At 30.5% G+C, this 23,352-nt stretch overlaps 1 protein-coding gene across 2 annotated transcripts in view; it reads left to right on the top strand.

Annotated features, from left to right (window-relative positions):
• The first annotated feature begins 9,409 nt into the window (after positions 1–9,409).
• The window catches only part of LOC107455008 (uncharacterized), a 142,960-nt gene continuing 129,017 nt past the window's right edge, over positions 9,410–23,352 (top strand). For both annotated transcript variants that reach the window (XM_087154115.1, XM_016072399.4), the window contains exon 1: positions 9,410–9,601. The gene's annotated coding sequence lies outside the window, so the exon portion shown is untranslated. The remainder of the gene's footprint in view (positions 9,602–23,352) is intronic.

The following is a 23,352-nucleotide window of genomic DNA, read 5'->3' as shown; positions in this document are numbered from 1 at the left end:
CAATATCATTCAATGCGTAACAGCCAATATCAAATTCTTTCTAGAATTTTCTAAGAATTCCATGTCGTTTTCAGAGTAGAACAAGTTGTTGGCGTTGACAGAAATCACCCTCCTCTCGAAAAAGATTTGATTCTTAAAACCATCTTCAGAGATTACCGTTTCCGCATCACCGGATATAAGGTTGGCAGTGTTTCGATGTCAAATGAGTAATTATTTGCTTATTTTGGATAAACTTTAAACATTTCATTGTGTTGCTTTTGATTACAAAAAGATAAGTAATATCAGGTGAGAGGCCTGATAAGTAATATTTATGTTTTTAGTTAACACGTAAATAGGTCATGGAATGTTTAATGGAACTTTTTATGTTTAAGAATTAAATTATTTTACAGAACTTTTTATTTCAGAACTCTATGAGCAACATAATTAAAAATCATTTGGAAAATTTAATTTCTGAAAAAAGTATGGCATTTTGAATAATACAAATTACTAATTATTATGAGTACTGCTAATATGAGTACTTTCACGCAAAAATATGCATATTTCTTATCATTTAAAAACTTAATTACATAAAACTAAAATTATTAAAAAGTAACATTCATTTAATGATTTTCTCAATAAATAAAAATCTTTACACATTGAAACCCTTGAAATAATGGGAATAAGCATATTTTCTATCATTCAAAGATTAAACTACATAAAGCTGAAATTATTAAAAAATAACATTCATTCAATCAATTTCTCAATAAATAAAAAATCTTCGAAGCATATGCAAAAAATTCTAAAATAATATGAATATGCATATTTTCTATCATTTAAAATATATAAAATATTCCTTTTATCATTTTCTCAATACATAAAAATCTTTCAAACAATCAGTAATCTTTTAACTTCAACATTGAATTGAGTGCAGAAGAAAATCTATTTTTAGAGATTCCCTCTATATATCTGCCTTATAGATTTACATAAAATTCGAAAACCGATGCATAGCCCGTCAACATATTTGAATACGGAAGCCTAAGAAAAGGAGCCTTTTGGCAATAAATTCAAAGCAATTCATGGATTTTTTAACCAATAAATGGCCAATACATGGTTTCCTTAACTATCTTGGCGAAAACTCTTCTATCATCTACATATGACTTGCATTTTTGATTTCTTGATGAACAGTGGTGTTCTGTTAGGCTTAGAGCATTCGCCTTCCAATGAGGTTAACCGGGTTCGAATCCCAGTCGATACGAATTCCGAATCCGGCTTGCACCGACCACAGTTCTAACGTGAAATATCCTCAGTGGTAGACGGATCATCGGTTAGAGTCCCCTTACCGTCAGGCTAACAGTGAGAGGTTCTCGTGGTCTTCCTCTCCATGTAATGCAAATGTGGGTTATCTCAACCAAAAAAGTCCTCCAAGAAGGCAAATTTCCCAATACTCGATCCAGGAGTTCCCTTGTCTTCTGAATTGAATTCAAAATTACAAGGCTACGGAGTCGAACATAGTTGTTGTAAACCCATAAAATTGGGTCGGCTGTTCAGCGACAGTTATAAAATAAAAATAAAATACCCTCCGGCCCATTTTCAAAATTATTTTACAGGTTAATAACCCATTTTTTTTTTTTTTTTTTTTTTGGCCAATACTGATTCTTTTGAAAAAGAGCTTCTGATACGGAGAAATAAAATACATAATTTTGTTATTAATCCAGACCAACTCTCCATTAAATTAGTTAATGACTTGAATATATTTTTTTCTTCATTACACTGGAGTAGAAAATATGGACAGTTGGAAATAAATTATCATCTACAAAAATTTTTTTTCACAAGTACACTCTTAGAAAAATCAATTGAAAGTTAAACCATAATTGGAGTTGAAGTTGATAGTTGAACAATAATTGAACCAAAATGTCAGCCTCGTGTAAACCTTTATAGGGTGCTAAATTAAACCATATTTCTATTTAAATTTGTATCATAGTGCCGTGTGATCAAGTTTAAAAAGGATTAAATTACTGACATTTCTTAAATGTATTGAAATAATTTTACAATTACCAAGTACATCAGGATTAGGTAAGACAATACAAATGCATTATATTTTTAACTTTGCTACGTATTTAAAAATGTCCACATTGTTCTATGACTGAAAATTAAAATTTATGGCCTAAAAACTGCAATGTTATATAACAAGTGTAAAAAACTGCTCATTCACATGGGTGAAGGATTTGCATAAAGCTTATAGGATCTAGTAAAAATGGAGTCCCAACAACAAAAAGTTTAAGAAACCCTAACCTAAGGCAGTGGTCACCAACCCCCGAACCGTGGACTGGTACCGGGGTGCCTTCAGGGACCGAAATTCAGACCCAAGGCTCACCAAATTTTCCGGGCCCCTTACAAAATATTTTGAAATTAAATGACTGAAGAATAGTCCTAACCCTAACAATGGAAAATAATCTATTGATCTACATTATTCAAGAGAAGCATCCTAAGAAATTTTGCAAACAAATAATTGAAGATTATTTTACTTTGATAAAGTTTACGTATCTATAAATTAAAGCTAAATGTAAAACAACAAAACAATGTTATGTCAAAATAAAAATAGTTTAGTGGCCACAAACAATTGAAATTAGCGATTTTTGCTAAAAGTCACTGATTAGCTGAATTATTTTTTTATTTAATACATAAACCAGCACAAAGCTAGCCCACCTTTCATTAGACTTCTTACTAATTTTTGAGGCCCCTCAGAAATTGTGGGCCCTAGGCCCATGCCTATTGGGCCTAGGAGATAATCAGGGCCTGTATGCCCTAGGCACATTTAATTATTTTAATTTTATTTACTATAGTGTATTTTTCTCGGGTTTGTGCGATTTCTATGGACGAGAAATGAACTGGGAGTAAACTGAGATAGAAACTTTATCTGAGATGAACTTAAAATTAAGATTCGTCACCTAAAGCTATACCCATACCACGCTTGTAATTGTATTTTGTTCTGAAGGCATGTTTAAATGCAATTAAAATAAAATTATTAAATCTAAACCATCTAAAATAAAAACAATCAACAACCAACTGTCCTCAGTGAAATTATCATACGATGACTGGTCCGCGGACATAAAAAGATTGGGAAGCACTGGTCTCTAAGGTACAGATATTATGGTTTAACATTAAACTGATGTTTCTAAGAATGTAGAAATTTCTAGGAATGTGGGAATTCCAAGAGTGGGGTAATATAGAAACCGATTTTTCTAAGAATGCACTAGTTAAAGTTATCGAGAAAATAATAAGGTAATCCCTATACACCCTAGAGATACTCAGTGGGTGAAATAGGGGTAAAACCTTTAGTGCACATTCACCAAAGTTATACATGTGCAGAGACGATGTCTATCGTGAGGGTGCGCACCAAATTTGAGAAATTTCGTTGAAGACAAAACTTCACCTGAAAGTTTACTTTAAAGAGAACTTTAAGGATATAAATGAACACCATGCAAGTAAATACTGACAAGGGTAAAATGAAACTTCCCCAACTTTAGAACATTCGAAAGGCATTCTTGGCACATCGGTTCGAAGCACTAAACCCGAAGTTTACGAGTACCACTCCGTAGCTTCGTTTTAAAGACATTTTAAAACAGTGTTTAATAAAACAAATATTATTCTATTAAAGGCTACAAGAGTGCAACAAAAGACCTCGATGCTATTAGATTTAGTGTTTTTTCAGATATCATCACAGATCGTTTCGGCTACGTGATGATATCTGAAAAAACACTAAATCTAATAGTTGAATTATGATAGCGATATAATTTTTGGAATTAATTTTTAAAAAAAATGCTGGTTACCATATTTACTTTTAGATTTAATTTTAAACGCAATATTAAACTTATTGAGCTTATTTTTAAAAGGTATGTCTTAGACGCTGAAATTAACCACAGGACATTAATGATCAGGACAGGGGCGAATTCAGAAATTTTTCCTGGGGGGGGGGGGGGTCATAGACTCAGATTCCCCCCCCCACACAAAATATATTGGTAAAAAAATTTTTTTTTAAATATTTTTTTTTAAATAAACAACTGGGGTTTTTAATGCTAGTCTTCTCATTTATTTTTTTCAAAATTATTATTTTTATTTTAAAAAATTAATTTATTTTATTAATAATTTTATTTTTATTTTTAAAAAAAATATTATTTTAATTTTATTTTTTCAATTTGGGGGGGGGTCATGATTCCTATGACCCCCTGCTAGATCCGCCACTGGACCAGAATCGAAATCGAACTTTAATTACGTGGACAGAAAATCGTGTGCACCTTGGCAGTTTGAGATCTTTAAATTAATAATACGATTTTTTTTTTTAAAAATGGTTAATACATAATTTTTTTTTTTATTTCAGTCTTCACTAAAGGCATTTTTAGTTTATATTTAATAGCGATTCCGCAAACAAATCTACCGGGTAAGACATTTTGTGACTTTTGAGTTATGATGAGATTTTATGGCCGGTTCAGCTGCTAAAAATACACAAACACTGGATTGATCCTGTCTGAATTTATATCTCACAACTAAACAAATAGCTACATCGTGGTGTTGATTCATTCTTATGTATGCATGTCTCATATTATAGGAGAAGTAGATCAGTTTGCTTAAACCGAATTTATCAGGCGGGAAAACTTATTTAACTGGAGCATTCATTTTCGTTTTTTTGTATTCTCGTTATTTGTTTGAAATTCATCAAATAATTTCTAAAATAAGAGTTTTAAGTCTGTAAACACTCATTATTTACTGTTTCTCGTCTTCTGAATGGTTTACCTACCATTTGAAAAGACTAGAATGTGGATATCGGATGTATTTTATAGTTAAAAGTTTGGTTATCATTTGTAAAATAGTGTGATATACATTATAAAGTCTGAAAATATTTGAAAAATAATTGGCTAGAAAAAGCACGAATAAAAGTAAAAAAAATAGCGGACTAGCAAAAGCATGAATAAAATAAAATAAACACATAAAGAGATAAACAATTAAATAAAAGCAGACGATAAAATTAGAAGACTTTTTGTAGAGCAATAGAAAGTTGTTTCTTTTTTTTTAGTTTTGTTTTGGAATTGGAGTTTTCTTATAACCTGTTACGGGTTTTTCTAGTTTGTTTTATAATATTTTAACTATCCCGTTACGGATACTTCATATTTGTCACTGTTTGTGTTGTTTGTGAATAAAAGTTTTTTTTTATAAGAAACATAACTTATTTATATACACTGGTTATCATAAATTAAGGAAAAATCACAAAAATAGCGATAACTCTTTCAAAAGTAAGCCAAACCGTGCAAAATTTGCATATGTTGTCCACTAAGAGTAGCTGAGTAAAATTGCAATATGCAAATTAGTGGCGCTGCACTCGGCTTACGTCATCTGCCTGGAGCATAAAAGTCCAAGTTTGAGAGAAAGCACACAAATTTTACTGTGATTGCGACATTGAAAATCTGAGATAGCCAATTCGTAATAATGACCTCTAGGCATCATTTGCCTGAAGAACTACGATGGAGAGCCATCGGGAGACTAGAGGCAGGGCAGAGTCAATCAGAAGTGGCCAGATGGCTAAATGTGAGTCCATCTGTGGTTCATAGACTTTGGAGGCAATTTCAAACCACAGATTCGGCATCTAGGAGGTTCAGTCAAGGACGGCCAACTGTTACGACCAGTGCCGATGACCGATATTTGACATTAAGTGCACGCAGGAATAGAACCGCTACTCCGACACATCTTAGATCCTCTCTTGCTGCAGCCACCGGAAGGTTGGTGTCAACGTCAACTGTGCGCAGAAGGCTCCACGAAGGTGGTCTGTATGCGAGACGACCAGCCATTTGCGTGCCGCTCACATCACGCCATAGGAGAGACCGTTTGCAGTGGGCCCGACAACATGTCCACTGGACGTCAGATCAATGGAGGCCTGTTCTCTTTACGGATGAGTCCAGGTTTAGTCTAGAAAGTGACAGTAGACGTTATTTGATATGGAGAGAACCTGGGACCCGTTATCATCCATCAAACATCCGTGAAAGAGATGCATACGGAAGAGGCAGTGTCTGTGTTTGGGGAGGCATATCCTTAGGAGGGCGCACATACCTCCATGTCTTTCCAAGGGGAACCGTGAATGCTCAGGTTTATCGAGACAACATCCTTGATGCTTATGTGCGCCCATATGCCGGGGCAATTGGTGATTGCTTCCTGTTACAGGACGATAATGCAAGACCACACAGAGCTCGCATTGTTGATGATTATCTTCAACAGGAAACAATTACTCGCATGGAGTGGCCAGCTCGATCCCGGGACTTGAATCCTATCGAGCACGTTTGGGATGCTCTAGGGAGGCGTGTATCTGCCATCAATCCGCCCCCTCAGACCCTTGCCACGCTTGCAACTGCTTTACAAGAGCAATGGCTCTCACTTCCTATTGAACTGATAGACCGCATAATTGAAAGCATCACACATCGCTGTTTGTGCTGTATTGCTTCTAGAGGCAATCATATTCCATATTAAAGGTACTTTTTCTATTGCAAACCGATACTTCCAATTTGTTTATTTTATACATGTGCTAATTTCTATACTACTATTAATGTCTGATAATTTCTTTTTATGTTGTTTAATACCTTACTATGTGTTGTATATTGTGGGTAAGTTTCATAAAATTCCATGTGTAATTTCTTGAGTTATCGCGATTTTTGTGAATTTTCCTTAATTTATGATAACCAGTGTAGCTTGATATGTTATAACATGTTACCGTGAATGAGTGAAATCAAGAGAATGTCGACTTTCATCAGTGAATGTCAACAATTTCAAAGTGGCTTGGGAGAATATCCGAAATATTTGTTATATCCGAAATGATATTAATTTATTCGTTGATATTATTATATTTATTTCATATTTTAATAACTGCTGACGATAGATTAGAAGAAACATTAGTGTTCGGAGTACTGGTTAAATGCATACTGGTCAGTGCAATTGATCTTAAAAAACTTTGATGTAGGTCATACCGGGCAGTTTCACTGAAAAAAAAAACAATTATGTAGGACATACGAGGCAAATGTATACCAGGCAGTGGCTCTATAATAGATCTAGTATAATATTTCGGACATTTACCAAAGCGACTAGATGATTCTCAACATTCTCTAGTGAAAGTCAACAACCAACAATTTCGGCCATTCCCGATAACATATATGTATGGGTCATTTTCAAAAAACGTACATTTTTGATGTTACATGACTTTCAGTAATTTTAATTGCAGAAATAAAATTCAAAATTAAATTTTTAAGCTATCAAATTAATATACTAAGTGTTTTTGTAAATGTAAATACACAGAAATAAGTATTTTAATAGTAATACCTGGGTAAGACATATACTAACTTTGGATATATATAAAACATATACTATAAATATTTGGATATGTGATAAACGTTAAGATAAGTCTTTAATTTAACTAAGTCTCTGACAGCCTAAGTCTAAGGCAGCCTGGTTGTGAGACGTTGGACTCACGTTTATGAGAACAAGAGTTCGAATTCAGCCTGCCGTCGTAGTAAATGGTGACTGTTGAGCGCTAAATCTGTCGGGTTACAAAGTCCTCCATGTTCCCACTGAAAATTTCATTCTTTAAATTGATGTAAAAATTTCGATTTCTAACAATTTAAATTTTGACTATAATTAAAGCATGAATATTTTTTTGCTGCTGGAAATTATTTTTGGATAAATGAACTTTATAGTTGTGCTTAAAAATTTTCTAATTATCTTTATAAGTTATATTCTTAAAAATTTTTAAAAAGTAAAACCAACATTAAAGGATCCAAACTTCAACCGATCTCCTGACCAAACTACTGGAACTATATTGCTACCCCTATATTGTGAGGGTCAGAAATTCAATTCCGATGGAGAAATGTATGTTTATTCAGAGAAAGTACGTTTTTGTGTCTGATTTCTCAACTTAAAATATCGTTTGTACTGGAGGTCACCCTCTTGATCCATTAAGATTGAGTTCTAGTATAGTCTGCGTGTGGAAAGAACTCCTTTCCCCTTTCGTCTGAAGCAATGGCGGTGACTATGGTTACGAGGTTTATTTATTTCAAGTATGAGTGCAGGGTCGATATTTAAGATAGGTTTTGGCTCGAGTCGAAAAGAGAAAGGAAATCATGTACGAAAGATGCGCCCCTCTTTAAAATGCTCTATTTCTTCTAAATCGTTAGTTACATAGACTTGATTTTAGTCTGTTCGATTTATGCAAAAATACAATGAAAACAATACATCACTTGTCTAAATAGCAAATTTTGAGTTTCCCTTTCTTTTCCTCTCAGTTAGATAAAAGTTAAATCTCACCTTAGGGATGATAGCAAACTTCAGACATCGCCCGAAATCCAAACTTTTAAAAAAATTTAGAGATTTTTTCTAATTATTACCGTACTGAGTCATTGCATTGATCAAAACTATCAGAATAGGGTAAAATTTATTATGTTTCTGGTTCTACGGGAACACCCAAAAGTTTGGAAACTTTAACCGAAGCGCTTTGGTAATGATTTTGGCAAAATTAGCTAAAAATATGGTTTTATAATTCGATAAATTTGGCAATTATAAGATGATACCTTAGAGCATGTCATAAAAACAATTTATTCGGTTAAATTTACTTTGCAGCTTTGTATTAAGATTGTAGGAATAAAAACTGTAATTTTAAGAACCAGAATTTCCGGTAAACCGTTAACATAAGAACGGAAAATTTCTAAATACATGATTTAAATACTTTGGTTAGAATATTTTGGTTTTATTAACGAGAATTTTTTTTTTAAATTTTTTTATTACTAGAAATGTTACCATTTAATACGGTTATTTTACCTAAAGTTCTTTCTGCGTACGGTCTAAAACTTTTGATCTAGTGAACGAAATTTCACATACGAAAATGTAATCTTAATAATTCAAGAGTCTCATACTAAGTATGCTAATTAGCTTGATTAGATGATATTTTAAGTATAAATCACAGAGACAATCATAGAAAGTTACTTCCCTAAATAACATTTTATTTAGAAAAATAAAGTTTTTGTATCTAATTTTGTAACTTAAAATATCTTCGAGACAAACTAATAAGCATTTTTAAAATTAACCCCTTTGAAACGTAAAGTTTGTGCCTTTACGAAGGTCTGATGATTAGATAAAAAGTTACGGAATCGTTCTTTTTTTATTTTATTTTGCGTACTATATATAAAAATTAAATAACATAAATCACTTTTATCACTTGTTAATACAATATTAAGATAAAGAAACATCCGAACCAAAACAATACATAATTCTCACATATTTTCATTTTACAATCACACGCTTTTTGAGACAAGTAAAAAGCAGAAAATGCATATCGGCACGTAACCGCCAAATGCGTCACGTGACTTTCTCCAAAAACACGTGGTGTTTCTGTCTGGGAAGAGAAGGAAAACACGAGCATCACAAGAGTTGTTTTCAAAACACGAAAGAAGGTGGACGCGTCACTTTATGCGCTCCGTCTGTTCCGAACTGTGTGTTGTTTTTACTGATGCTGAAGATGGAATAAAACGAATCTGTGACTGTAACTTGATTATGTGTTTGTTTTATGATAAGGAATTCATTTGAGTGAAATACGGTGAGTCTTTCATTTCGTTTTCTTTTCCATTTGCTTTAAAATTTTAAAAATAACTGTTTAAAATTTTCATCGTATCATCATAGTTCAGAGACTTACTTTTTTTTGAAATCAGGTATATATTATGTATAAATGCGAAAGTGTCAGAAAAATGCTGAAAATTAACTAAATATAAAAATGTTGAAAACTGACAGAATGTTAGCTTAATTATAATTAATTAAAAATGCCTCTTGCACAATAATTTCTTTTTAAATTTATGGTCTTAAAATGAAATTTAGAACAAGCATTATTTGAAATATTTTTAAATTTTAATTCTAAAGTGTTCATAAAACTGACTATTTTGTGTTTTTTTATTTATAAAAATTAACATTTTAATTTTTTTTTAAAAATCTTTCAGGTCATTTTCTTCTAAACATTATTCGTTAGCAAGGATTTAAAAATTTGAAGTTATTTTTTACAAAAAATTTAGCGCGAGGAACTTTTTTTTTTAAAGTTAGGTGTAACTAAAAATTTATTTTATTTAATATTTGCTCAATTTTTTTATTACATGTTTAAATATAAAGTACCTAATATAAATAATCTTTTGCATAGTCTAAATTTAAAAAAATGTGTAACAGAAAAATACACGCTATTCAAAATATCAATAAATTCTGTTGTTAAAACTTAAATTGAATTGTCTTTTAGTCGCGGTTCTCTCATTTCTCTACGTTTAATAAAAAAAAAGATAATTTATGTACCTTTCTGTTATGTAATGGGAACTATCATTAACCAAGTTTATCATTTTAATTTAATAAGATCAAAATATAAAAATAATCTAAAGTATGTTTTCTTTTAATCGTTTCTTTTAATCGACTTTAATCAGGAAATTACTGCACTTTTTTTATTTTAGCTTAATAGTTTATTCCATCTTCACCATTACATCAATAACCAATTGCTGAAACTTATAAGTTATTGCCCATCTCTGTTAGGTCTTGAGAATGTGCGTCTTTGTTTTGAGGGCTCCAAACATGCCCTTCTTTTCCATCCTTATAATTTTTAAAGCTAATGAAAATTTTCCATTAGTACATTTCTTCTTAGAACCATAGAGATAACTTAGTAATTTATTTAATTAAAAATTATAGAAGGATTCGAGAAATTATCGAAGGATTCGATGCATCAGTGTAGTGGCGCATGTAGACATAAACAATAAGAAGCTCATTTTTAATTTTTATAAAATCGCGTTACTTCAGGATATAATCTAAACCTAATAAAAGTTATAAAAAGCAATTCAATTATTACAATGACTTGTGAAGAGCCGCTGCGGCTTAGGGGATAGAGCGTTCGCCTTCCAATGAGGTGAACCGGGTTCGAATCCCAGCAATGGCTGGTCGATACGAATTCCGCATTCCGAATTTGCACCGACCACAGTGCTGACATAAAATATCCTCAGTGGTTGACGGATCATGGGTTAGAGTCCCCTTGCCGTCAGGTTGACCGTGGCAGGTTCTCGTGGTCTTCCCCTCCATGTAACGCAAATGCGGGTTAGTTTAATCAAAAAGTCCTCCAAAAAAGCAAATCTCTCCCAGTACTTGATTCAGGAATTCCCTTGTCTTCTGGAATGGGTTCAAAATTACGAGGCTACGGGGTTGAATATTAGTAGTCGTAAACCCCATAAATTGGGTCGGTTTTACAACGACGGTTATGTAATAAAATAAAAATTACTTCTGAAGTAGACAAGAGCATATATTCCCCGTTGATAATAGAATTTTTTTTAAAAATTAAGTCTATTTGTATTCTTTTTTTTACAATAAATAAATAAATTAAACGAAATAATTAATTATAATGAAATTAAATATAAATATTAAAGAATTTTTAAAGGGTAAAAGAAAAAATGAATTTGGAGATTAAAGATTTGGTTTCGTTGTTTGAGAAACTGTATAACGTTTTGATAAATCGAGGAAAGTTTTTATTTATTATTATTTACAAGGTCATTACTCTTATTTTCGTGTTTTTGGTAAATATTTCATTCAATAATCAAGCAAATATCAAAAAATATTTTTAGTTTTAAATTTTTCCGAAGTTATTTCTTGTCAACCTGTTTATTTAGAAGCCTTCTCTCAGAGAATAGATTATTATTCATTTTAATTTTGCTTTGGAAAATGAGTCGATTCATAGTCAGTAAATAGGCTGAGAAACTGACTATTTCTCATAATAATGTGTTTCATAATTTATTTGTTGAAAAATATGCAGAATTTCTTTTCAAGATTAACTTCCTTCCGTAGCTGACAATCGTCATACAAAGAAGTATTTGTAGAGATCTGGCTGATTGCTTTACTATTTAAACAGCCGATCCATGCCCAAATTTCAACTCCGTATCCTTGCAATTTGGAACCCAACCTAGAAGACAAAAGTAGCTCTCGTGGAGGACTATTTACGTTAAACTTCCCCCCGTATGAGTTACATGGTGAAGAGAATTACAAAAACCTCTCACGGTTAGCCAAAGCCAAGGGTATCACCAAAATACGTTTACTACTGGGCATATCTTTCGTCAGTAAGGCAGTATGCAAATCGAACAACCATCGCCGAGATTCGAACCCGAGTCCAATCATTGAGACAAATTCACAAAAGCGGACCCTGGTTGAAAGAATGTGACTTAACCTTTATTTTATATTCACAAATTACGAGTAATTTTTTCACAATTTTACAAAAACGGACCTTTCACAAAATGTTTGGACAGACTCCTGGTTTAACCCTTTGGCGTAGATGGGACACCGGTGTCCTTTTTATATATTTTTTTCTGACGCTCTAATTACAGGCAAAAGTATTCTTTAATAAATTTTATTTAAAAAAAAAAAACAGTCTAAAACTTGCTAAAAAAATCTGTTCGGATATCGGAATCATAATTTTTCTAAAATATAAAATCCAAAAACAAAAGTAGTTTAATATTTTTTTTCATTCATACTATAAAAAACTAACCATAATTGATTTTTTTTAAATTAAAGAAATTTCGATGATGAATAACTGTTTAGCTTAGATCTAAATAACTACAAATAAGTGTAAATAATTTTAAAAAAATATTATGTGGAAGTGCTCTTTGTTTGGAAGATTTTACCTTTAAAGCAGAAAAAGACACCAGAGCTTTATGCTGTATTCCGTAACCATAAATTATTAAAATAGAAAATATAATGCCTCTTTTGACCTAAATTAATACAAAATAATGAAAAAAGTATGAAAATGTGTTTATAAAAAATTCTTCGTCAAAGGGTTAAGATATTTGTGCTACTAGCAAAGTCTAGCCTACGTCAATGTCCACCAGTTAATCCTCATATGTTTTATGTTTGAAGGAATTATCGAACGAAACGAAAAGTTTAATTTTTTCAACGAAATCGATTATTTTTACTAAAAAAAACTGATCCCTGTTTTCACTGCATTAAATCCTGTCACAACTAAAATAATCCAATCTATGATACTGAGATGCTGCTGTTGATATTTTGTATCAAAATGTATCAAGATTATTGCGCGTAAGGGCATAGAAAAGATTATTTATAAGGAATGAAAGATAATTAAGGTATTGTTTGTTAAAATGATATCTTAAATATTTTCTTAAGATAAATGTTATTTTAACCCTAACTTGTTTTCGATTTTATCGTCCAAACTGTAAAAAGAGCAAAGATCGTAAACTTTTTAGATAAGATTTTTGTTCTTCGAGAAATTCTTTTTGTATCTAACGGACGCGTTTAACGAATTTCATTTCCGTTTCTTTATAATTAACCTAAAATGAGATAAGACATTTATTACAAGTTGAAAACGAGTAACTAAACAACCATAATCTTAGATTAGATTGCGGAATTTGTTTATATTTAAACAAATTATTCTGTCTCCAGTCGTAAATAGTTAGCATCTTTTAAAAGTGGAAAATCGTTATTTTAAAATTAGTTTTTGTCGTGAACTTTTAATGATAAATGTATGTATTTAACAGACAGCATAATTCTCACTTTAAAGTTTGGTTTGTTTACTATACATTTCATAACTAAACATTTCATTAAAAAATATTCGCTTTATATTAAAAGGACCTTTTTTTAGTTATTCTAATTCATCTTGTAGTTTTGAAGTTTTATTTCTTTAGACTACAATACATTTTCTAGGATTCTTTGAAATTAATAAAAATTATATCATGATTAAATATGAAAGCATGTAATTAAAATTAAAAAAAGGATGTTATTTCTTAAAAATAGTCCGGAAAATTACATTTTAGAATAAGTTTTTTATCGTAAAGTTTTAATCAGAAATATTAGAGGGAACGGGAAGTAATGTTTCAGCGCATTAAATATTCGTTAGTCTCAAAAACCAATTAATTTTTTTTCGATTCATTTTCGAACCGGTATAGAAAGGTTGTTGCTGACGAGGGTGAATACATTAAATTAATTGATAAAAATAAAATTAAAAATATTGATTAAAAATAAAATCTTAATAAATATCAAATGCATCGAAACGTGTTTCCCCTAATATAAGTATTTAAATAATTTTATCTGTATGGTTAGCTGTATTCATATTTATACAGTTCATTACAAATTGTTCATCTCGCTTTAAACTGATTTTTTTCTTAGTTATTCTAATTGATCGTTTGATTGAAAATTTTAATTCTTTATTCTGAAAATTAAAATTTTCAGAATACATTAAAAATATTATCAAAATTGATGACGAAACATGCAACTAGAATTAAAAAAAAAAGATAAAGTTAGTTTAAAATAAGTTTTGAAATAAAACGTCGAAAACGTCGTTAAAAAAAAAGTTTGAATTAAGTTTAAGCTCTAATTATGTAAAAAGTGTTGAACAACATCTGTTAATAAAATATTATTAATAAATTTATAATTTTCAAACACATTTCAATTTCAATGCGTTAAGTGACAAAACGCATGATTATCGAAATTTTTATGCGAAATATTTATTAATAGCATCTGTTGTTGATCGGTATTTTTCGATTAAGAAATTTTTTTAAAAATGAAATAAAGTGTCCTTTCAACGAAAACTAGAAAATTGTAAATTGATGCAAAATAAATTCATATGTTCATATATTTTTTTAAAAAAATGTTAATTTGGATATTAATAGAAGATATTTTGCGTTCAAAGTGGTACTAATTTATATCAGTAATTCCAGATTACTACTAATTTATATCAGTAATTCTAAATTATTACTATTTTATCACAGTAATTCTAGATTGCTACAAGTTTATATCAGTAATTCTAGATTACTACAAAATTACATAAGTAATTCTAAATTAGTTTAAATCAGTAAATCTAGATAAACTAGTTTGTATGAGCAATTCTAAATTAGTTTATATCAGTAATTCTAGTTTATTACTAGTTTGTATAAGTAATTCAAGAATGCTATTAGTTTAGATCAGTAATTCTAGATTACTACTAGTTTACACCAGTTATTCTGGATTACTAGTTTTATATCAGTAATTCTAGTTTATTACTAGTTTACATCAGTTATTCTGGATTACTAGTTTTATATCCGTAATTCTAGTTTATTACTAGTTTGTATAAGCAATTCAAGAATACTATTAGTTTAGATCAGTAATTCTAGATTACTACTAGTTTACATCAGTTATTCCGGATTACTAGTTTATATCAGTAAAGTTATATTACGACTCCGCTAACAAAATGCGAGAATATCGCCTATAATATTAGAATTAAAGAAATATTACTTTTACATTTAAAAATTTTTATACATTTTTATTCTATACTTCCTTTTGTAAACACAACGTTTCCGTCACTTTAAATTGGTAATTGTTATAATTAAAAGTATCTTATAGCAAAATATTAGTGCTAGGGAAGTTTAGATCAGTAATTCTTGATTACTACTAGTTTACACCAGTTATTCTGGATTACTAGTTTTATATCAGTAATTCTAGTTTATTACTAGTTTACATCAGTTATTCTGTATTACTAGTTTTATATCCGTAATTCTAGTTTATTACTAGTTTACATCAGTTATTCTGGATTACTAGTTTTATATCCGTAATTCTAGTTTATTACTAGTTTGTATAAGCAATTCAAGAATACTATTAGTTTAGATCAGTAATTCTAGATTACTACTAGTTTACATCAGTTATTCCGGATTACTAGTTTATATCAGTAAATTTATATTACGACTCCGCTAACAAAATGCGAGAATATCGCCTATAATATTAGAATTAAAGAAATATTACTTTTACATTTAAAAATTTTTATACATTTTTATTCTATACTTCCTTTTGTAAACACAACGTTTCCGTCACTTTAAATTGGTAATTGTTATAATTAAAAGTATCTTATAGCAAAATATTAGTGCTAGGGAAGTTTAGATCAGTAATTCTTGATTACTACTAGTTTACACCAGTTATTCTGGATTACTAGTTTTATATCAGTAATTCTAGTTTATTACTAGTTTACATCAGTTATTCTGGATTACTAGTTTTATATCCGTAATTCTAGTTTATTACTAGTTTCACCAGTTATTCTGGATTACTAGTTTTATATCAGTAATTCTAGTTTATTACTAGTTTACATCAGTTATTCTGGATTACTAGTTTTATATCCGTAATTCTAGTTTATTACTAGTTTGTATAAGCAATTCAAGAATACTATTAGTTTAGATCAGTAATTCTAGATTACTACTAGTTTACATCAGTTATTCCGGATTACTAGTTTATATCAGTAAAGTTATATTACGACTCCGCTAACAAAATGCGAGAATATCGCCTATAATATTAGAATTAAAGAAATATTACTTTTACATTTAAAAATTTTTATACATTTTTATTCTATACTTCCTTTTGTAAACACAACGTTTCCGTCACTTTAAATTGGTAATTGTTATAATTAAAAGTATCTTATAGCAAAATATTAGTGCTAGGGAAGTTTAGATCAGTAATTCTTGATTACTACTAGTTTACACCAGTTATTCTGGATTACTAGTTTTATATCAGTAATTCTAGTTTATTACTAGTTTACATCAGTTATTCTGGATTACTAGTTTTATATCCGTAATTCTAGTTTATTACTAGTTTGTATAAGCAATTCAAGAATACTATTAGTTTAGATCAGTAATTCTAGATTACTACTAGTTTACATCAGTTATTCCGGATTACTAGTTTATATCAGTAAAGTTATATTACGACTCCGCTAACAAAATGCGAGAATATCGCCTATAATATTAGAATTAAAGAAATATTACTTTTACATTTAAAATTTTTTTATACATTTTTATTCTATACTTCCTTTTGTAAACACAACGTTTCCGTCACTTTAAATTGGTAATTGTTATAATTAAAAGTATCTTATAGCAAAATATTAGTGCTAGGGAAGTTTAGATCAGTAATTCTTGATTACTACTAGTTTATATCAGTTATTCTGGATTACTAGTTTATATCAGTAAAGTTAGATTACGACTCCGCTAACAAAATACGAGAATATCGCCTATAATATTAGAATTAAAAAAATATTACTTTTACGTTTGAAAATTTTTATACATTTTTATTCTATACTTCTTTCTGTAAACACAACGTTTCTGTTACTTTCAATTAGTAATTGTTATAATTAAAAGTATCTTAAAGCAAAATATTAGTGCTAGGGAAGTTTAGATCAGTAATTCTAGATTACTACTAGTTCGCATCATTTATTCTGGATTACTAGTTTATAACCGTAAAGTTAGACTACGACTCCGCTGACAAAATGCGAGAATTTAAAGCAAAAAGCAAAATATTAGTGCTATCTTAAAGCAAAATATTAGTGCTAGGGAAGTTTGTCGCAGAAAACCCCAAAAAATTCTTAATTAATTAAAAGCAGCATTGCTATGTTCCCGCAATTATTTATTAAAAATGTACACAACTGAAAAATTAAAAGTCACAAATTCGAAGTGGTGTGTAGATCCGGTGTTGATAGACGTCGGCGGTACCTTACGTTATCGGTTTCCTAATATTTATATACGAGTTGTAGCTAGTTTCCGGACTGCACTTCCGGCACCCAACAATCAACTTCCGGAGATGAACTACATCCAGGTAGAGACAAATAAAAAATAAAAAAGGTTGAGATCTGATTTGCGATGAATGAGTCATCTACCTGCCTCGCTGTCTCTTTAAACAATCTCGCGGCTATATTTCTAAATTGTTTACTTAATTCGTTTTTTGGCGTTCCATCATTCGTTTTATATTCGTTCAAAAATAGCTTATTTATCTGGATTATGTCATTTTTATTATTCTTTAATAGTTGTATAATTTTACAAGGGGATACTGGGCTTTGCTGACCAACCCACACGTTTACTATGCAATTATTATTTTTTTCTTCTTGATAAACAGTTAACTCCATCGATTAAAAGGTCATAAAAATGTTTTATTGTCATTAAGAAAGGTTTGGCTACGCAGATTAAGTTCCTGATTCCATTTGGATAAACTTTTTGAAACTAAATCCTTTTGTTCGGTTAATGCATCTTCATCTTCGATTTTTTTAAAATGCATATTTAATTGTTTGTTTACTATAAAAACTCATTAAATGTTTTTCGCTAAAGAGATTTTTTTAACAATAGTTCAAAAGTCAATTCGTAATATTGTTTAACCATTTTAAATGGTTATTTTGTAATTATAATTTTAATGGCATATGTTGACTGGCGACAATTTAACTGTTAAAAACCGTTCTTTTTCGAACTTTTTCCGTATATTTGACACTGTTTTTCGACAAAAAAGCTTCTGTGTTTCACTCTGAACATAAACGGATTAAAACTGTCAGTTCAAACTCAAATTTTTTCCGTACAGTTAACGTACGATAACTTTATCTTTTCTGAAGGGCTGGAATAGCCTGGTTGGTAGAGTGTTTGGCTCATGTCCAAAAGGCTTGAGTTCGATCCCCGCGGATCGAAGACTCCACGTGTAGTAAATGGTGACTGATGCACGTAAAACCTGTCGGGGCACAAAGTCCTCCATGTTTCTATAACAAATGATCATACCTCTGGGGGCACTAAATTGGAGATTTATCGTTCTCTGAATCAGGTCAAAATTTCGATCTGTGGCTGAATAAATGGATGTATGAATGACTCCACCCTGTAAATGGGCTGCGACGTATGTGTGGCTAAAGTCGTATTTTGGCCATAGATAGCGCCACTGAAAAATAGGAAGCGCAAACTCGGCCTTAAATTCGCTTGGTTTCACCAAGCAGGCTTGCTGGTATTGGAAAGTGGCATTAGAAACAACAGCAACCTTTTCTAAAATCATTTTACGATAATTTGCTATACTTGCTCTTAATTTTCCGCTGCATTTGTAAATATTTTTTACTATTAATAAAACTGCGATTTGACTTTACAGTCAAATTGATACTCTATATGATTATTATCTTTCTTTAGATATAAATACTATTACACAACAAAGCTGCCAGTTTAAAACCGTTAATTTTACAGGATTTTTTTTTTACATCGTAAACATAAAATATATTATTAAAATTTAAGTAATGTAACTTATTTCCCAATTTACAATTGTAAAACGGCATCTATATATCTTTATCATAAAACGGTAAGAAAATTTTGAGTATTAAGGGCAAACTTTTCTCATAATAAAGGAAATCCACTTGCGGTTTTAAGTTTCTAATTTGAATTATAATAGAAATCAAAACGGGATAATATCAGAGAAAAGCATTAAGAAGAGATGATAATTATATAATACCCCAGCAAATGATCCTAAATAAGGGATAAATCAGTTTACAAGTTATTAAAGTCATTAAAATGTTACTTAGAATCCTCTTCTCCTGTGATCCTTAATTATTTGATGAATTCATTGCATTAGAACTTGCAATAAAATATGAAAATATGAATTTGGGACAAAAAGTATAACGCCTGTTAAATCAGAATATAAAATTCATTTTCAGAAGTTTGAATACATATACATGTTTTTTTATAAAAAAAAATTCTATTTTATATATAAAAAAAATTTCTTTTTTGTTATAGATATTCTATGTTTTTTATGTAACGTATTTCACATAACTAACTCAATTAATGCGCTTGTGATTTAAATTTGTTCCCATTTATAATTTTAACAATTCCTTCTTTAAGATTCTTATTTTTTTCCATTTATGATTCTAATTTGTTAATTAAATTGATTATCATTTATTTCAATTTATATACCAAGTGTTATTTTAAATTGCGTTTGAGTTCCTGATTTAATTAAAGCTCTTGTTTTCCAAATTAAATAAGCTTTGCTGTAATTTACAATAATTCTACAGATATTTTTCTCCTAAATATTATTCGACAATTATTCGATAATTCGACTTTTTTTTCCTCTGTAGGTTTCTCGTTCAATATCGGTTTTGCGAAAATAATAAAATAATTTCCAGAATTGTTTAAAGGAAATGTTAGATTATTAAGTTAACAAGTCTTTATGTCAAAAGACCATATCTCTCCAGCACCTGTAAATGACATGAACAGATTTGAAGTTTGTTGTTTTTGAACACTTTACTGTTTTTGATTTTTGTTTATTTTTACTTTTGCCAAGGTAAAAAACTGATTTATGATGTTTATGTACCATAATTTTTTTACGATATTACCATTCGCTTAGTATTAAATCGCATTGAAGTTTGGTAATTATCAAAAGTGAGTACTAATATATAATACTATAATATATAAATACTATATCATATAAATATTATAATGTATTGAAAGGGATTTTATTTATAGACTACGTCAACCTTCATCTATCAAAAGGTACCTCAAGATAGAATCAAGTTAACATGTCTTATATACTAGTTAATCGGTATTCAATATTTATAGTGGTAGTTACGCCACATTACTCCCCTTCCAGAATTTTATCTGCGATAGAATTCGATGAACGGATACCACTAGTTGATTCATGCTGTTTATTTATATCAATTTTGCTCATTATACTTTTGTTCTTCATTTTTTGTTTACAGCATTTCTCTCATTATTATTTTTTTTCTTCGTTTTTTTTTCTTTACAGCATATCGCCCATTATATATTTTTTTCTTTTTTTTTAATTAAGTATTTCCCTCATTATTTTTTTTCTTCATTTTTGCTTATTGACCGGGAGACTTCATTTAATTCACCAGATTTTTTTTCTTCCTTTGAGCAGTATATTTTTAAGCAAATCAACTGTTTAACCCCTTCCTTCTTGCTCCCGTGAAAATGACGGGGTGAGGTTTCGCCCTCTATTTCTCGCTCCCGTGGTATTGACGGGCTGGAGTGTTCAGTAGTAACGCGCCAATAAGAATAAAACTAATTCATTCTTTCGCCTGGAAAACATTTTATTTCTCATTTCACACACCAGAGGGCAGGACCAGGATATTTTTAAGGTAATTGTAGATAGTTAGTTTACTTTAAACTAGATGTCAGCACTAATCAAATACGTAACACAAATACAAAAGCCCAAAAAATAGGACCTTTTATGACCGTTTTCTTGAAAATTAACCTATCGATAAGGGGTTAATGTGGATCATCCATCAATATTGGCAAGTTCTTATCACGTCCAGAGGTCACCATTGAAATGGGATTTTATTTATAGACTATGTCAACCTCCATCTATCAAAAAATACCTCAAGATAGAATCAAGTTAACATGTCTTATACACTAGTGAATTGGTATTCAATATTTGTAGTGGTAGTTACGCCACAGTATAACCACTGTAAAAATTAATAACAATAATTATTAATACAGTGAAACCACCAGGAAAGACCACATTTATGTAGAGTCCTCTATTTTCGACCACTTCTGGGAAAAACAGAATTTTTTTATAGACTTTGTGTTGAAGAAAACCTTTAGGAGAGACCATCAAAACCTTCCCAGCGACCGGGCAAACCTCTGCACAAACTGCAGATAGAAGGTCAAATAAGGAAACACGAAAAAATATCTAAACAAAAATGTTAACAAAACAAATAAGTAGATTAAAACATATTCGAAATATTTGTGTAAGGCTCTTATTTAGAGAGTTCTTTTTAACGATCTGTGAAAAAGATCTACAACTATCATGTTGCAATCAGAGTGCACTAAAGGCGATGCTATCAATGATTTATTTTTTGAGTTGAAAGTTAAATTCGAAATAAAAGGTATTTTTAGAAAAAAATTAGCATCTCAAACAAAAAAACATCCTAAATCTAGTTTTTATAATATAAAATTAAATGCAAACTTAAACAAAAATATATTTGTTTATTTATTTAAAATAGTTCTATCATTCATAATTGGTAAATTTGATTTAACGCATAATTATATCAGTAGGGATCAATTTTATTCCTGCTAAATTTTATTTATCGATCCGGTTTTTATGCCGCCAACACTAGTGGAATTTCGGCACCAAGAAAATGGCGTTGACTAAAATTAAAATCGTTTGCGAAAATTCATGTAACTTCGATAACATTTTGAAGACAATGGAGGGAACGCCTAAGAACGACAATCCTCCATTAAATATCATTTTACTGTAGAACAGAGAGTAGTCGTTCCCGAGAGGTTTTACTGTAGAAATAATTATTAATAATTAATCTGGTCATTATTAAAATTTTCTAGCTTCTATTAATAGTTTATGCTTATTATTTCGTATACTGATATTAGTGAATAAAAAAAAACGTGCTAATGATTATTAATGTGCTTTAATCACGTTATAATTTATAATAAATTATCAATTTCGCGATTAGTAAAAACCAACTTTATTACTTTAAACTTTTCGTAATGATTGCTCTCCCCAAAAGAAAGTTCTTCGTCTCAGAAAGAAATAAAATAGTCGCAAATTATTGTTTAAACCTAGAAAAATAGAGCTCTATTGAAACTTATGAATCATAACAGTGCAGGATCGAACTAAGAGCTTTAAAACCTGTTTGATTGCCTAGAAAAACAGATATAAATGCTCTTATTTCATTTTTTATTCTATAACCGTCGTTGAAGAGCCGACCGAATTTTCAGTTCACGACTACCAATGCTCAACTCCGTAGCCTTATAATTATGAACCCAATGCAGAAGACAAGGGAACTCTAGTATCAAGTATTTGGAGAAATTTGCCTCCGTGGAAGACTTTTTGATGACAATAACCCGATTTGCGTTGCATGAAGAGAAAAACCATGAAAACCACCCTCGATTAGCCTGACAGCATGGGTATTCTAACCCATGATCCGCCTACCACTGAGGATATTTTACTTCAGAACTGTGATCGGTGCAAACCGGGTGCAGAATTCAAATCAACGAGCCATCGCCAGAATACGAACTCGGTGCTCTGAACCCTCTTCAAGTTGCATAAACTTCTGCGTCAATCTTGCAAACATTACAACTAGGAGCCTGAATTATTCCAGAACTCTTAAATCCTTGCGAGTATCTTTTTCTGTTACCTAATTTTTTTAGAGAATGGATATAGTAACCCCAGTTAACAGTTGTTTTTCGAAACTTGTGATTTGTGTTCAAATTTGGGTATTCTATACCAGTGGTTCCCAAGCACCGGTCCATGGATCAAACGGTACCAGATCGCCCCAGGAGCATTAAATTATTTCCATTTTATTTATTATGGTGTATTTCTCTCGGATTTGTGAGAACTTTCCATGGACGAGTGATTAACTGGAGCTGAGTAACGTCACCTAAAGTCGCACCAATAACGTGTATGTAATTGTATTTTGTTTTAAAGGCATGTTTACATACAATGAAGTTAAAATTATTAAATTGAATCAGAATAATAACAATCAATGTCTGCCCCTCCCACTCAGCTGGCCGCATTAAAATTATCTAACGTTAACCGATCCGGAATGAATTGACCGTTAAT

This window comes from Parasteatoda tepidariorum, chromosome 10 (genome assembly GCF_982258835.1).
Source record: "Parasteatoda tepidariorum strain Cologne lab strain chromosome 10, Ptep-v5.0, whole genome shotgun sequence".
Taxonomy (NCBI): Eukaryota; Metazoa; Arthropoda; class Arachnida; order Araneae; family Theridiidae; genus Parasteatoda; species Parasteatoda tepidariorum.
The sequence above is the reverse complement of the archived record's forward strand: the minus strand, read 5'-3'. Positions and strand labels throughout refer to the sequence as shown.